We start from the raw sequence: 11,578 nt of genomic DNA, 5'->3' as shown, positions 1-11,578 counted from the left end.
ACAATATAGCCAGAGCCTACATAACAATAATAATGTAAGGGTACAATAATAACAATAGTGGTATTTTATGGGGCACAACAATAACATTAGGGGACTGCACTAACAATAATAATAAGGGGGATACGCTTGTATTATAGGGACCTAACAGTTGAGGTCACAGAGTAAATCCCTTAAAGAGAAACAGGTTAAAAAAAAATTGAACTTAGGGAAATATTATAGGTGACTGACAAGCAGATCATTGTGAAATTATTTGGTCTCAATGTGATAATTACTTCAAATTTGCAAGGGTTTACTTCTTCCAATTGAATGTTCAAAATCAATATTTTTTCTATTTTAAGTCTATAAAAAGGTATGAATGATTCTCAATTTGTTTGAGTTAATTTTGATAATAATAGCTATAGAATCCATGATTATATAGCCATTATTTAGTTTAGATAATAATTTGTTAATTATATGCATCCCTTATCCTACAATTATTTTCTACAGTTGTATAATCAAACGTCAGTTTCTTGTTTGGTCTTTTGGATTATCATTGCCTATTAACATGGCATATTGAGTCATAATGATGTTTATCTTTTAAAAAGGTCTCATTATGACCAATGGGTCATATCTACAGAATGGATTTTAGTGACAAGGTTCTAGGAACATAAACCCTTATTTCGTTTTGTAACTATTTAGTATGCAGACCCTTTGGTATAAATACAGGAGAAACTTTGAAAAAAGAGGAACCTAAGTACTGTATAAGGGTGGGGTAGATAGACAAAGTTTGATTTTTTTGGTGAAATCTATACTATGATCTATATACTGTAAGTTTATGTTGAATGAGTTTAATATAATTTATAGTTTCGTTTAAATATGTTCATTGTCACTTTTGGAATTTCATAGGTTTCCTTGACTGTGTTTCAGGAGATCTTTTAATTTAAACAACATCACTCATATGACCATGTATCTTTGGGATGGTGTTAATATATCTAATTATATGTATATCATAAATTAGTTATGTTCTTTGTTAGTTAAAATTAAGTTATATTTCTTACGATTGACATCTATAGAAATATAACTTAATTTACATATGTTGTGCTCTTTTAATTTATGAATTGTATTTTCATAAATTGGATTGGTTACATGTATAGATTTTATTGTAATGAAAATTGAAATTATGCAGAAAATTAGAGGACAAAAAAAAATCTCACACACACACATAAGACACAATATATGCTCTATGGAAACCCTTTCGGGAGAAAACTCGGTTGGAAGGTGAGGTCACTTTGCTCTCTTTCTCTGTCTGGAAATATGGTTGCAGCTAAAAAGAAGTAATGTCTGTGGTCCATGGGCTGCTACAATGCATAGATCCTCTCTATGTTCTCTACCTCCTATCTCTCATGTCTATCATTTCTCATCTATGGAACAAAATGGTCTCGAAAGAAAGGAATGCCTCTTCCTCCTAGTGGCTTAGTTATAACACAACCCGATAGCCTACTAGTGGGTAATTTTGGCTACATCAACTCTTAAATAGAGTTACAATATAGACTCTTATAGAGTCTCTTACATCATAATCACGTGGCTAGCCATTTTTCATGAATAATGGGGGCTAACGCTGCATCCTCCCGAACTATAGGTGTGAAAATAGAAAGGTCAACTTCTGAGTGGCATAACTTTTGCATACATAATCTAATTGGCACGCTTCTTGCGTTGTTGGAAAGATATTTATGTGTAGAATATCATGAAATTATGTTGTACTAAGACGGTAAAGTTTTACCCCAAAAAACATCATTTGATGCCTAAAAACACTCCCGGGAAGTTTCAGACCTTGTTTTTCCAAACTGGGTCCCACAGGTAAAATTGGTCCTGTGAGCTAATTCATCCACTTTTTCCACTCCAAATGCATCGAGATGGATGGAAAATAACATAATGGTCCAACTCGAATCACACCTCCCAATTTTGGGAGGATTTTGATCCCCACAATATTCTATTGAATGAGGTGAGGAAATTTTCCTCCACCTTCTCTCTAGTGTACCATTTAGCTTTGCCTAGAAATTGTCCCTTCAATCCAATCTAGCAAAGGTCATGTTGCCCATGTCTTGTACCCTTGTCTTGTAGTTATGGATCTCTTCTATAAAATTTTATCTTCTATCAACTCTGCTTGAGCATCTGGTGCCAAATCCTCCATAAAAAGTAGGACCTATTCCTAATCTTGATCTAGCATGGAAGGCCCATAGAGTTTCAAATTATCTACATTCACAACTAAGTAAATGCACATATATGGTGGTAAAATGAGTCGATATGAATTATCACCCACCTTTTCCAGTATCTCAAATGGACCATACGTCAAAGCCTTTATTTTCTTATCAGGCCCCTACAACCTCTCCTTGTTCAGCTATAACCTTACTCTATCTCCCACCTTAAATGATTTATTTGTTCTGTGTTGATCATGCCTAACCTTATACTTCTCTTGTGAATTCTACAGTGTTTCTTGTACATGTAGATGGATCTACCTGACCTTCACTATAATTTTTTTATCTCTCAAAGTATCTCCTATAAGGTCTTCGCTCACTCCTCCTTATTTACCATATGTAATATCCAAAGGCGAAGTTGGAAAATATCCAACAAAAGAAAATCTCAAATGGGGACTTTCCTGTAGAAGTGTGGACTTCTCTGTTGTAAGAATGTTTTATATATCCCAAATTTTCATCCCAGTTCTTAGGATTCTGGTGTATCCTCTCAAAAGTTGCACCAAAGTCTTGTTGATTACTTATGTCTTCCCATCTATCTATGGATGGAATGTTATAGATCTCTTCAACTTTGTGCCCATCTTCTCTAATAATGTAGTCTAGAATACACTAAGAAATCCTATATCCTTGTCTGAAATGATGTTCCTTGGTATCCCAAAGTGCACCCAAACCTGTCCAAATAACAAGTTTGTTGCTTATTTCTGAATGGTGGCATTTTTATAGGGCACCAAAACACACATCTTGCTGAACCTTCAACTACCATGAACAGGTAGTCATGTCCCTTCCTAGTTGTCGGTAAACTTCCCACAAATTCCATGTAAATTATTTCCTAAGGATGAGTAGGTACATGTAAGGGATGATATAGACCTTATTTCATGTTGCTAGGCTTGCTGGTACAATAAAGCATGCATCATGTTATGAACCTAGCTCCTTGTTCTTGCATCTTGGGCCAATACACATACCTCTGCAATTTAGACATGGTCTTCCCTACACCAAAGTTCCCTGCAACCTTGGAGTTGTGAGCCTTTCTGATTAGTTGCAATTGCTCACCTTTAGGAACACACAACTTATCCATCCTATAGAGTAACCTATCCTAGAGATCGTAGTCAACCATGTTATCACCATCGTGCACGTGACTTTGACTCTACAAATGTTGATACACCTCCTTGAAGTCTGCATCTTCTAAATATTCCTCTCTTTATGCATCATGGGTGAATGGCTCCATGTGCATAAGAGTCCCCAAAGTTGTAATATTTGATGTGGGTGGCCTTGAAATCATATAGAACAACTTTTTTGTGCTTCCCTTCTTATACGTGATCACCAAATGAAATTTTTGTAAAAATACCATCCACTTGTAATTCCTAATTTTTTGTAGCTTACTCTGGGCCTGCAAGTACTGTAATGCCTAGTGATCTGTGTGGATTATTGTCTCCTTTACCATCAGATAGTGCTTCCACTTATTCACAACTTGAACCATGACATAGAGCTCCTTGTCATAGGTAGGGTAGTTAAGGACTACCCCATGAAATAATTCATAATGGTAGCATACAAGCCTTCCTCCATGCATCAAGACAGCTCACATAGCATATCCACTCGCATCTGTCTCCACTTCAAAGGGTTGTCATAAGTTTGGTAATTCCAGGACTGGTGCTTGGATTATCTTCTTATTTAGCTCTTCGAAATACCTTTGATGACCTTTTCCCCAATGGAAAATCTTGCCACTTGTTGTCATGGCATGGAGTGATACTGCTATCACTGAAAATTAGGCTATGAACTTCCTCAAGTACTATGTTTCCCCAATGAAACTACTGGCGTCAGAAATAATGGTAAGAACTAGCCATTTAATGATGGCCTTGATCTTGGAAGGATCTATCTTCATTTCTCCTCCACCAATCACATACCCTAGATACATCAAAGACTATTGTGCAAACTCACACTTCTTGATATTTTCCAATATTTGGTGCTTCTTCAATGTTTCTAGCACCTATGTCAAATGTGACATATGCTCCTCCCAGGTAGAAATATGTACCAATATATCATCCAAATAGACAATAACAAATGAATCTATAAAAGGGCACAAGGCATCATTCATTAATCTCATAAATGTAGTTGCTGCATTACATAGGCCAAATGGCATAACTAACCACTCATACAAACCTTGTCTGGTTTTGAAGGCAGTCTTCCATGTATCTTATTCTTTGACTGAAACCTGGTGATATCTAGACTTCAAGTCCAGCTTGGTGAAGTAATTTTCTTGTTGCAACTGATCTAACTGATCGTTTATCTTGGGCAGTGGGTATCTTTTCTTGAGTGTGATTTTGTTCAACGCCCTATAATATATACACGTCCGCCAAGTCCCATCCATCTTCGACACATTAATGATGAGTGACCCAAATGGTGTTGTAGTTGGTCGAATGACACCCTGTTCCAATAGTTGCTACAATTGTTTCTTCACCTCAATTACTTCTATAACAAACTGCATGTACAACCCAATATTTGGCAATGGGGACTCTGGCAATAGCTAGATCTCATGCTCCACTTCTCTCCTAGGTGGTAACCATTTAGGCTCTCGGAACACATCCTTGTCTTCCTGTAACAACTCCTCCAATTTTTGTTTTCCCTTAGTACACCCCTCCATGGATGCCTTGCCTCTTATTGACCCCTCTTCAGAATGAATTTCTCTTAAAAAAAAAAACATACTTCTTGCTATAAATGATAAATTTCTTGGATTGGTTGGCACTTACCAGTGAAAGTTTTGACTTGCCTTTGTGCACGTTGATGATGAGTGATTTTCCATTCTTGATGAGCCGGTACAGATTGGCTCTCCTCGTGCATATTTCATCATGCATGTACATGTATGGACTCCCAAACATGACTCCACATACATAAAGGGGAACTACATCTAGAATTACTTCATCAATAAAATCAACACTAATAGACAATCTAATTTTACACTGTTTTGTTACCTTCAGCTCTGCATCCTTATTTACCCATCCTAATGGATATGGGTTTGGGTGATCATGAAATTCTAGCCCCAAATTCTTAAGAAACTCTACTGCAATGAAATTTCACCTACGATCCTAAGTCAAACAAAGCATCAATCTTTCTCTTCTTGACCTGTATCTTTATATAGAAGAGTTTGGTCATTTATTTCTCTTCCTTTTGTTGAAGGCTACTCAGATTCACCTCCTTCTATACTAACGTACGAATGATCTTCTCATCCACATAGAAGTCTCTTTCAACTTGGTTGCTCGAATCAGTGGCCATGAGATTCTTCTTTTTAATATGTTTCTTCTTGTTTTTTCGGGTTTATCTCTCTGTAACACCCTCATCCCACATCTACCCAGGTAACTAGTCAAACAGGGTAAATATGTGATGAAGAGTTACTAAGATGGGTTTCAACCTCAAAATTCACCTTAAGGAAGTGGAATCAACGTAAACACACCACACATACCTTCCACCTCAGCAACAAAACTCTCCAAGATCCAGCCGAACCACTCAAGTAACCATCCCTTGAGACCAACTAAATTTTTAGTGCATCAAACCCCTAGACGCTCCCTTGATATGGACAAGGGTGCATCTGGGAGGCTCTAGAAGCTCCCACAACAAGGGCAAGGGAGCTTCTGGGGCTTTCTTCCCCAGTGTTGTGCCTGTGAATCCAGGATTTGTGCCACTTTGCTAGGCCCAAAGACCAAGTCACTGCCCAAAACTGAATGACACCTTCAAAAATGAAATTACTCAATAGCACATACATCTGCAAAAAAATCAAACATGTCACAAACATGAAAGCCAAAGGTCATAACAACATAAATGAGCATATGGATCCCATACTTATCTGAGATTCGATACGAGGCATTGTTTCCTTATCACATTAGTTGCAATTTCATCTAATAGGCCATAGATACATTTTTCATTCCTTTACAAGTAAAAACATGATGAGATCCATACATCACCACTGTCATAATACATATTCATAACCATCATAATAACAACAAAAATAACAAGGAAACAACAACCATTTAATCCATATATAAGCTAGTATAATACTCATGAAATAACAAGGAGAAATAACCTCATATTAATGAATGCAATGACCAACTAGGTTTGGGACTTCCATGAACCACCCGACCATAGATTGGTTGAACCAAATATTTCTTTCAGCCAATCACTCTCGTGCCATATTCCAAGCATGAATGTGGGAATTAAAACCAAACTCAACTAGGGCTTCCCGAGGCTACACCACCTCACCCTCATCCATAGAACCAGGCTTTACCGCAATCCATCCTGGATCACTAGGCCATAAAACAAGCATGGATGCCACCATATTTCTCCACCTACACCGTGAGGAATTTCCTTGTCTCCTAGTCTTTAGGATTTACCGCAATCCACACCGAATCACTAGGCCCTAACCAAGACTCCACCCTCTGGGCTTTACCGTATATCCTTCTACTCATCGACAAGGATTCCTAGGCCTAATAGAGGGAAACAACCTCTAGGATTTACTATATATCCGACCATTAACTAGTGGAGGATTCCTATGCCCATAGAGGAACATAATACCTAGCTTTACCATAACCCACAGTCTGGTTCAGGGTCACTAGACCAGTGGCTTTACTGCAATCCACAGTCTGGTTCAGGGATCACTAGGCCATGTGTTCTTTCTTTCATAGATCCACCTCACTCAACTTTGAATCCATCCGGAAATCCATCTCAACCAAAACATGAGAACCCCATCACACCATGGCAATCTGTAAATGGCAAGGATAGGCTGAAAACATTGTCACACCTAGAAAAGCCCATGCCATGACAACAAAGAACCACATGCAATACCATTCATGCCAAATCTAGCAAGGCAATCACACATGAAAATCGATACCTACAAATAATCTTGTTGTAGCTACTTGATCCTTCTCTTCCTTGCTTGTTCCTTCCTTCCTCTTGCCTTCTTTGCCTTTCTTGATTCAATGCCAAAATGCTCCAAGAAAAATCTAAGTGTCCAAGAATCAGAGAGAGAGAGAGAGAGAGAGAGAGAATAATGAGAGAGCTCCAAAATTGAATTGAATACCAACTGATCCTCAAAATCCTTTTTATTAATGAGGCCTCTAATTTCTTCATTTTTTCATTACTTTCCTTTATTTTCCTCCTCCCATGCAACATGTGACCTTTCACCTTCCTTTTCTCCTAATTTCCATTATTTTCATAAATAAATGTGCCAAAAATGCCATTTTTTCTTTCCAAAGCCTTTGTCTTTGCCTTTGCCAATTTCCTTAGCCATAATAAACTGGATGAACACCCACTAGGATGTTTTTCCCAACATTTAACTTGGAATACATGTCCCATGACCTTGGTCTCATTTTTCCCTTTATTAATTTTTACATGGAATTTTGATGAGGGTTGTTACAGAACCCTCCCCCTTGGGGAACATCATCCTCAGTGTTCAATGACACTTATAACCAGCAAGAATCCTACAACTGAACATACTACCCATGGAGCTTTATAACACAACTCGTTACAGTATTTACAATGACCATTGTTGAAACATGACAAACATACCATTTATTGCAGCTTTATAATATAAGTCATTAAGGTATTTATAGTAACCACATATACACATATGCACATTTACTAAATCAACAAATAAAATGATATGATGTATGCATCAACAACAAGGGAATATAGAGGCTTACACCTCCACCCTCAAAAGTAATGTCAAGATTCACTTCCTTCCCAGGAAGTCAAGAATTCACTACCAAAGTCAAAGTTGCATCCAATTTCTAGGGCTACAATCCTATGCCACTTGTCCTCTCATTGAACAGTTATTGGCTCATTGTTCCAGGGCGCACTCCCTAAGTGCATCTAATTCCATCTAGAAATTCTAATGACTAAAACAAATCCATCCCTCACCTTATTTTCTCTGCTACACAGTCCCTCAGGAAATTCGGTCACCCCTTCCGTGCAGTCACTCACCTTCCAAGTTCCTCGACATCCCCTATCTCGAGCGATCCATCCCATCGCAAGGCTTCCTTGCATCGAAAGGTAAAATAAACAAGGCATATACCTACCTCAAAACCATCATACTGGTCATAGCATGCTCATGGAAATCAATGGACACTATTGGTCGGTACTAGTATCCCACAATGGACCTGCTCCTGAAGTGCTTTACCAACATATTATTTCTTGTTTGAATTCCTTTTGTTGTTGCTGCTAATCCTTGCAGTCAGTTTCAACCACCAAACTTAGGCATTTCCCATGCTTTCCTATACCAAGCACATAAATTCCATTAGATTTAAAATAAATTGGAATAAATTCACATCATACCTTATTGGTAGCTCGTCAATAAGGTACACTTGCAATCTTGTTTACTCCCTGTCACAACAAGTCAAAGTAGCATCTTTGATCAAATCATTATGTATAAACATATCACATCATGTTAGCTCAAAACAAAACCATCATAAATCATATTTAACCATCATAAACTAGAATCATAGATCACATGTAATCATCATAGACCATAATCATAAATCACATGCATAATAAAGCTAAAATAAAATATTGATACTTATCCTTTAATCAATCCTTAGCTTCTACCTTTGTCCTTATTCCGCATGCACATCAAATCGGTTGCCACACCTGATAAACACCCAATGCCTTCTCCTCAACCATGTGCACATACACATTGTTTGCATCACATGCATACAACCACACACGACATACAACACCATGCAATACATGCACCTACACCTAACATACCACACATACACCTACACCCGGTGTACAACACAACACAATACATACTCCTACATCCAGTGTACAACATAAAACAATACATACACCTACACCTGGTGTACAACACAACACAAATACGTACACAAAGCACAACACAATGAATACATATCTCATGATAGCATGATTACACAATGCAGATACATAGTACCACATGCCCGCAACACAACATGTATGACACGTGCACAATGCCACATGTACACTAGTACCATATGTACAACATGTACATAGTACCACGTATACACAACACCACCTACAGAACATGTGCACAACATGACATGTACACGACACCACCTACACAACGTGTACACAATGCCACATGTACACCACACCACCTATACAACGTTTACACAATACCACATGTACACATTACCACATGCACGACATGTACATGACACCACATGTACTCAACATCACATCCATGACATGTACACAACACCCCCTAAACATAGAATTACATGTAAAACATGTATACAACACCACATGCACACATCACCACATTTACAATCATGCACACAACACCATATGTACATAGTACCACTTGTACAACATGCACACAACACCATATGTACATAACACTGCATATACAACATGTACGTAGCATCATATGTACACATAATTGCATATCCAACATGCACACAACACCACATATCCATCATGCGCATAATAAGATATTAACACATCATCGCATATCCAACATGTACATAGCACCATCTATACACAACACTGCATATACAATATGCATACAAGACCATAGGTACAATCACTGAATATAAAATATGCACAACATATATGCAACAATAGCATTGTACATCCAAGACTACATTGCCTCTACCAAACAACCTTGCTTCTAGTGTATCTTTGCCATCCATGCTTATCCTAGCATGCCACGGATCTCGTTGTTTTCATTCTACTGATGTATCTCTCAGCATTTGCATGTCCATAACATAAACATAGACATAGTATAATCACATAATATCAATTCATATCCACATGATACTGACCTCAGAGATTTGTCAGGCTACTCTTCCCACTTGATTCCTCATGAATCAGGAATCTCTTCATTCCATTCACTTGCATAGGCAATCATTCAACCACAAGAAGGATTCTCGATGACCCTGTTAGAAAATGGTATGCATATATATATATATATATATATACACACACATCAACATAAAACAATCATGATCCTATCATACAAAGACATACATACATACATATATACATGCATAAATATAAACATTAGCATAAACATGATCACAACATAATTACCAGATATTATAAGCTCAATTTTAAGAGAACTCCCTTTATCCATTCACAACACGCACAAAATTGAGAAAAATGATTCCCAACATAGCCAAGGGATCTGACACCTCAATTCCATTTACTTTACCTTTCCTATTACCTTTCTCATGGATATTCTTCCATAGTTCATCTATCCCAATGGACCCAACCAACTCAACCGACTATCATACTCTTGCCTTCAGCTGCCCTTATACATGCACCCACTTCATCTAAGTCTTACATTGCCTATTGGATTTCATTCAGCTCCCCTTGAGCTCCACTAACTTTCATGTTTTCCCAACCAATTCCCAAGACCCTCAAACATAAAAGGAAAGAACAAGAAACAAACACGAAGCAAACCATGAAAACCAATAACAACATGAGACCACAAACAATGTGGTATGGCCATATATTAGACATAAAAAAACCACAAATCAAGTGCAAACAAATCGCAAAAGACTAAAAGTACAAGACTAACAATAGACACCATGACTCAGTCCCATGGTTCCCAAGGAAATCTCAACATAATATCAATTCATATCCACATGATACTGACCTCAGAGATTTGTCAGGCTACTCTTCCTACTTGATTCCTCATGAATCGGGAATCTCTTCATGCCATTCACTTGCATAGGCAATCATTCCCCCACAAGAAGGATTCCCGATGACCCTATTAGAAAATGGTATGCATATATATATATATATATACACACACATCAACATAAAACAATCATGATCCTATCATACAAAGACATACATACATACATGCGTAAATATAAACATTAACATAAACATGATCACAACATAATTACCAGATATTATAAGCTCAAGGTTAAGAGAACTCCCTTTATCTATTCACAACACGCACAAAATTGAGAAAAATGATTCCCAACATAGCCAAGGGATCTGACACCTCAATTCCATTTACTTTACCTTTCCTATTACCTTTCTCATGGATATTCTTCCATAGTTCATTTATCCCAAAGGACCCAACCAACTCAACCGACTGTCATACTCTTGCCTTCAGTTGCCCTTATACATGCACCCACTTCATCTAAGTCTTACATTGCCTATTGGATTTCATTCAGCTCCCCTTGAGCTCCACTAACTTTCATGTTTTCCCAACCAATTCCCAAGACCCTCAAACATAAAAGGAAAGAGCAAGAAACAAACACAAAGCAAACCATGAAAACCAATAACAACATGACAACACAAACAATGTGGTATGGCCATATATTAGACATAAAAAAACCACAAATCAAGTGCAAAAAAATCGCAAA

This window comes from Pinus tabuliformis, chromosome 4_2 (genome assembly GCF_031772625.1).
Source record: "Pinus tabuliformis cultivar Carrire ecotype Pingquan chromosome 4_2, CPIR1, whole genome shotgun sequence".
Lineage (NCBI taxonomy): Eukaryota > Viridiplantae > Streptophyta > Pinopsida > Pinales > Pinaceae > Pinus > Pinus tabuliformis.
This window is presented reverse-complemented; position numbering follows the sequence as displayed.